The sequence below is a fragment of the Lithobates pipiens genome, unplaced genomic scaffold (genome assembly GCF_037356315.1).
Source record: "Lithobates pipiens isolate NorthernLeopardFrog02 unplaced genomic scaffold, aLitPip1_a1.2 Scaffold_16, whole genome shotgun sequence".
NCBI lineage: Eukaryota > Metazoa > Chordata > Amphibia > Anura > Ranidae > Lithobates > Lithobates pipiens.
The window spans coordinates 567,802,251-567,808,250 of record NW_027507748.1 but is presented as its reverse complement, the minus strand read 5'-3'; the positions used below and the strand labels follow the sequence as shown (position 1 = coordinate 567,808,250).

At 46.4% G+C, this 6,000-nt stretch overlaps 1 protein-coding gene across 1 annotated transcript in view; it reads left to right on the top strand.

The window, feature by feature from the left end:
• The first annotated feature begins 611 nt into the window (after positions 1-611).
• The window catches only part of POU6F1 (POU class 6 homeobox 1), a 212,480-nt gene continuing 207,091 nt past the window's right edge, over positions 612-6,000 (top strand). The window contains exon 1 of the mRNA XM_077483683.1: positions 612-981. The gene's annotated coding sequence lies outside the window, so the exon portion shown is untranslated. The remainder of the gene's footprint in view (positions 982-6,000) is intronic.

Sequence of the window (6,000 nt, the reverse complement as noted above, 5' to 3'; positions counted from 1 at the left end):
GCCCTCACATGGGATATGGCTTCATACACCGTGTGTTTACATGTACAGGTCATCCCCATACAGGTAAACATGGCCCCCACATGGGATATGGCTTCATACACCGTGTGTTTACATGTACAGGTCATCCCCATACAGGTAAACATGGCCCCCACATGGGGTATGGATTCATACACTGTGTTTACATGTACAGGTCATCCCCATACAGGTAAACACAGCCCGTTTACTGGTCATCCACAAACAGGTAAACGGTACGGATTCATACGTGCCATGTAAAAGAGGTCTTGTACTATTTGTATCTACATATGTTATAAAACCTAATAAACACTTGGTGAAAGAAGGGAGCCTTAGTCTTCAATAAAATAACTTTTAATGAATGATGCTGCATGTATCCACCTTGTAGAATGAAATGTGGCTGAATTTCTCAGTGGTGTGCAGACATAATGAAGTAGGACTGTCTCCTATGGGTGCCCTCACACAGGCAGCCTTGAGGTGTCTGTGGTGGGCACACTGTGCCGCCTGGATGTGGAGGGCTCTTTAAGAGAACAAGCGCTCCCTCTAGTCCCCGGCTCCATATTCAGGCTCAGTATGCAGCGCTCGTTCTGCATATATTATGTTCATGACGCAGCTGCAAAAAAATGTTCATGTAAAAACTGCATTGAACTTTATAAGACGAGACGGCGGATTCGTGCCTAGGCTCCGTCTAAGCCTACACTGCACGAGCTGCCGGAGTAAAAGAGCTGCCAGGGGGCATAACCGGGGGAGAGAAAAGGTGATTAAATATTAATAAGAGGTGTCCCTTTTCTTCAAGGCGCCCTTCTCGTTATCCATGCAAATCCCCCCATTACTATTATCGATGTGTGCTCCCGGTGCCCGGCCAGCAGCAGAGCCCTGAGGTGAATTAGTAATGAGGCGCCCAGTGTAACACCGCCATAGCCTACGGCTGCACAATGTATCCCTCCGCCCGGACTCCGCTTCCTACCGGTAAGTCACCTCGTTTTACTTTAGGGGGGGACAAGCGGGGCCTACCTACAGATAACGACGGGGCGATAAGGAGACGGTTTTTTTTTTTTTCTGTTCGGTTTGGTTAATATGCAATGTTGTTAATTAGCATAATTTATATATTTATGATAAGGATGAGAGGGGCGGGCAGTGGAGGCCGCCGTTTTGCATGGGTCGTGTTGTGAGTGCAGCCTCAGGACACGGGGGTGTGAGGAAGGAGGGGGCGGTGAAGACATGTCAGGGGGGTGTTATAGGATAATGCATGAGGATACAGAGCGCAGAGGGAGTTGGGTGTCCCCGCCCGCACCGTTTTTTTTTTTTTGGTGGTGGGGGCGCGCGCCTGTGTGTTGGTATGGCCGTGTGACATGTGTCGGTGGAGGAATGCTGGGCCGGGCGGGCAGGGGGAGTGGAGGGAGCGGGGAGAGGTCTGTACACACGGCTATAAATTATGTGCTCTGGGCGGGAGGGGGAGCAGCCTGACACTGTGTGTGTCTTCATGGAGGAAAGAACGGCTCATCAGGATTCCTGGAGGGCTGACCTGTCATTAGCATGCTGAGTACAGGCCTCCTCTCCCTACTTCCAGTCTACAAAAACAAAACGTGTTGCCTTATCTTTATTGTTTTCATTTTTCAGTTGCTGCTACTTTTGTTTTTTTGTTTGAGTGAGTTTTTTTATCCTCTAAAAGTCAAAAAGCTGAGTTTCTTTTTCCTTAAAGTGGAGTTCCACCCAAAAGTGGAACTTCCGCTTTAAAGGGGTTGTAAAGGTACATGTTTTTTCACCTTAAAGAGGAGTTTCCTTTAAAAAAAATAAATAAAAGTCAGCAGCTACAAATACTGCAGCTGCTGACTTTGATGCGGGTGAAACTAAGCCCCACTCGCCCCCTCCTCTCGGCGACGCCAGAATTGCAATTGTGGGCACCCACTGTGCATGTGCAAGAGGCGCCGCGATTGGCCGCGCAGTCATCTGGGACCTGTCACGTGTCCCAGATGACTGACAGGAGGGAGGGGGCGGACCTGAGCCCTTCCTGCGCCAAGAGGAAGTGACGTCAGGAGCCCAGGCACTGAAGGAGGCAGACTACGAGGGACCCCCTAGCAATAGGCATTTAGAGGCGAGTTAAATTTTTTATATTTTTTTTCCAAATGTTTGCTTTTTTTTTTTTTGTGTGTGGAACACCACTTTAATGCATCCTATGCATTAAGGTGAAAAAAAACCCCCAGCCCCCCCCATTTTACTTACCTGAGCCCTAGAACTTGACCCAACGGGGACGCGCTTTCTCTTTGCCCAGGGTTCTCGGCTCTTGATTTGATAGATTGATAGCAGCACAGCCATTGGGTTCCACTGCTGTCAGTCAAATCCAATGACACGGGGGGTGGGGCCAAGTCCTGCATTTGGCCTCTATGAATGCTGGACGCGCGAGTGCGCCCCCCAAGGTAACTCCCCCCGAGAGAGCGCTGATGTGGGGTGAAGCTGCGAGCTGTCACGGGCGTGGCACCCACAGTTTCAATGTCGGCGCCGCGGAGAGAGGAGCGTGGATCGTAGGACAGGTGAGTGTCCGATTTATTAAAAGTCAGCAGCTACTGGAACTTCGTTTTAAAGCCGCAGTAAACTAAGAAAGCCATAAGAACAAAGTTTACACCTGCAAGGCCATATCAAAATGTGCTAGTACCACATTATGAAACACTCGCCTTAACCATCTGCGGGTTGCCCCCCTTATCTTTACTGCTGCTCGGCAGCTGCTCTGCGCCAGATCACGTCTCTTAATACGTGATCTGACACTTCTGGGTCTGGGGCGTGCTCCGCCAGCAGCCCGCTCCCACTGTTATTCTACACAACAGGAGCTGATCGCCGGGTACGGTGGACTTAATTTCTTCTGCCATTCTATTAAGAAATGCTTCCTGTCTAAAAATGCCCCCGATGGGTCTGCACATGTGCAGTACCAAATGTCACTGTCGCTGATATGTTGATCAACTGGCGTGACGTAAACAGTGCAGATCTAACAGGTTTTCTTCTATGATTGCCCTGTATTTGGCTCCATTCATCTTCTCATCAACTCTGACCAGCATCTCTGTCCCTGCTAAAGAAATGCATCCCCACAATATGATGCTGCTACCACCATGTTTCACGGTGAGGATGGTGTGTTCAGGGTGAAGTGCGGTGTTTTCTGCCACACACGTTTTGCTTTTAGGCCAAAAAGTTCAATTTTGGTCTTAGCTGAGTAGAGAACCTTCTTCCACATGACTTCTTATGGCTTTCTTTCAATAATGTTTTTCTTCTTGCCACTCTTCCATAAAGGCCAGATTTGTGGAGTGCATGACATAGCCCTTGTACACACGATCAGAGATTCTGACGGAATGTGTCCGATCGGAGCGTTTTGTCGGATATTCCGACTGTGTGTGGTCTGCATCGGACTGTTTCCGTCCAAATATCCGTCGGACCAAATTTTCCAACTTGCCGGAAATATTTTCCGACAAAATGCTCCGATCGGACATACTCTGATCATGTGTAGAGAATTCCGATCGGACAAAGTGCCACGCATGCTCAGATCAAATTCCTACATCAAAGCTATTGGCTACTAGCCTTAACGTAGTCCCGTCGTAACGAAATAACGTCATCACGTTCTGGACGATCGGATTTTCCAACAACTTTGTCCGTCCGTGTGTATACAACAGTTTCGGACACAATCCGTTGGACAAAATCCGCGAGATTTGATTGTCGGAATCTCTGACCGTGTGTACAGGGGCTAATAGTTGTCCTGTGGACAAATTCTCCCACCTGAGCTGTGGATCTCTGCAGCTCCTCCAGAGTTACCATGGACCTTTTAGCTGCTTCTCTGATTAATGCTCTCCTTGTCCGGCCTGTCAGTTTAGGTGGACGGCCATGTTTTGGTAGGTTTGCAGTTGTGCCACACTCTTTCCATTTTCAGATGATGGATTGAACAGTGCTCCATGAGATGTTCAAAGCTTGGGATATTTTTTTTATAACCTAACCCTGCTTTAACCACTTCCATACGGAGCCTATTCTGGTACTTCACTCCTACATGTAAAAATCATCATTTTTTTGCTAGAAAATTACTCAGAACCCCCAAACATTATATATTTTATATTGGGGAATAAAATGGCAGTGGTTGCAACTTTTTATCTCGCACGGTATTTGTGCAACAATTTTTCAAACACTTTTTTTTGGCCAAAAAAACTTTCATGATTTAAAAAAAAACAAAAAAAAACATTAAAGTTAGCCCAATTTTTTTTTATATAATGTGAAAGATGATGTTACGCAGAGTAAATAGATACCCAACATGTCACGCTTTAAAATTGCGAGCACTCATGGAATGACGCCAAACTTTGGTACTTACAAAATCTCCATAGGCTTTAACATTTTTTACAGGTTACATGTTTAGAGTTACAGAGGAGGTCTAGTGCTAAAACTCTTGCTTGCGCTCTAATACGTGGCAATGCCTCACATGTGTGGTTTGAACAGCATTTACATATGTGGGCGGGACTTGTATTTGCTTCTGAGCGCGAGCTACTGTGGAAAGGGGCTTTTTAAATTTGTATTTTTTTTTTTTTTTTTTTTTTAATACAGTTACTTATATTTAAATTTACGCAGCGCTTTACATATACATTGTACATTCACATCAGTCCCTACCCTCAAGGAACTTACAATCTAATGTCCTTATTTCACATTCATACATACTAGGGACAATTTAGACAGGATCCAATTAACCTTTTTTTTTTTTTTTACATTATTATTTATTTTTTTTGATCACTTTTATTCTTATTACAATGAAAAAGAAAGCATGAGATCAGATGGAATGCATGCGATTGGGAAACAAAAACAACAATCTCATGCTTACCAGCCTCATGTTTACATCCGCGGCCCAGACGTGACATCATAAAGTCGTGCCCGGGCCCCTGGCAGTCATAGAGATGACTGGTGACTATCTGGTCACTGGAAATCTCTGGTCGTCATCCGGCAGCGGCCGATTATTTCTCCGGGTCCCCAATGGCACGGGAGAGCCTGGAGAAGCATCGGATGTCGGCAGGAGGGGGGGGGGGATGTCCCCCCAGTCCCCTGTAAGATCGATGAAGGGGTGGAACTGCTGCTATGATCATTCAAGGATATCTGAATGATGCTTGTAGCTGCGGGCATCATTCAGATATTCCCACTGAAAGTCAGATGTCATATGAAGCCTTTGGGCAGGAAGTATTTAAACTTCTCCACAATTTTATCCCTGACTTGTCTGGTGTGTTCCTTAGCCCTCATGATGCTGTTTGTTCACTAAGGCTGGGTTCACACTGCAGCGATGCGGAAACGCCGCAAATCCGCGGCGGGTTCCCGCATCGCATGCCTCCCGGCGGCAGTTCACACTGCCCTATGCGAACTGCTGGGAGTGTCAGTGAAATGTTAATGACACCCCCAGATCAGTACGCATATCGCAGTGCGATCTGCAAACTCGGACAGGAATCGGATCGCATGGTGTGAACACCCATGCGATCCGATTCTGCTGCGGACCAAAAAAAGGGTCCTGTGCGAGTTTGGGGCGGGTGCGATGCGAATTCAGCCATACTATCTGTATGGCTCAACTCGCGTCGCACAGAGATCGGATGTGATTTGCACTGCAGTGCGGTGCGAATCACATCCGGTTCTCGTAGCCGTAGCAGTGTGAACCCAGCCTAAGGTTCTATAACAAACCTCTGAGAGCTTCACAGAACAGCTGTATTTATACCGAGATTAAATGACACACAGATGGACTCTATTTACTAATTAGGTGACTCCTGAAGGCAACTGGTTCCACTAGATTTTAGGGGTAGCAGAGTGAAGGGGGCTGAATACAAATGTACTCCTCACTTTTTTTATTTGTAAAAAAAGTTTGAAACCCATTTATCATTTTCCTTCCACAATTTATGTGCCACTTTGTGTTGGTCTATCATATTAAATCAAAATAATATACATTTACGGTTGTAACATGACAAAATGTTGAAAATTTCAAGGGGTATGAAT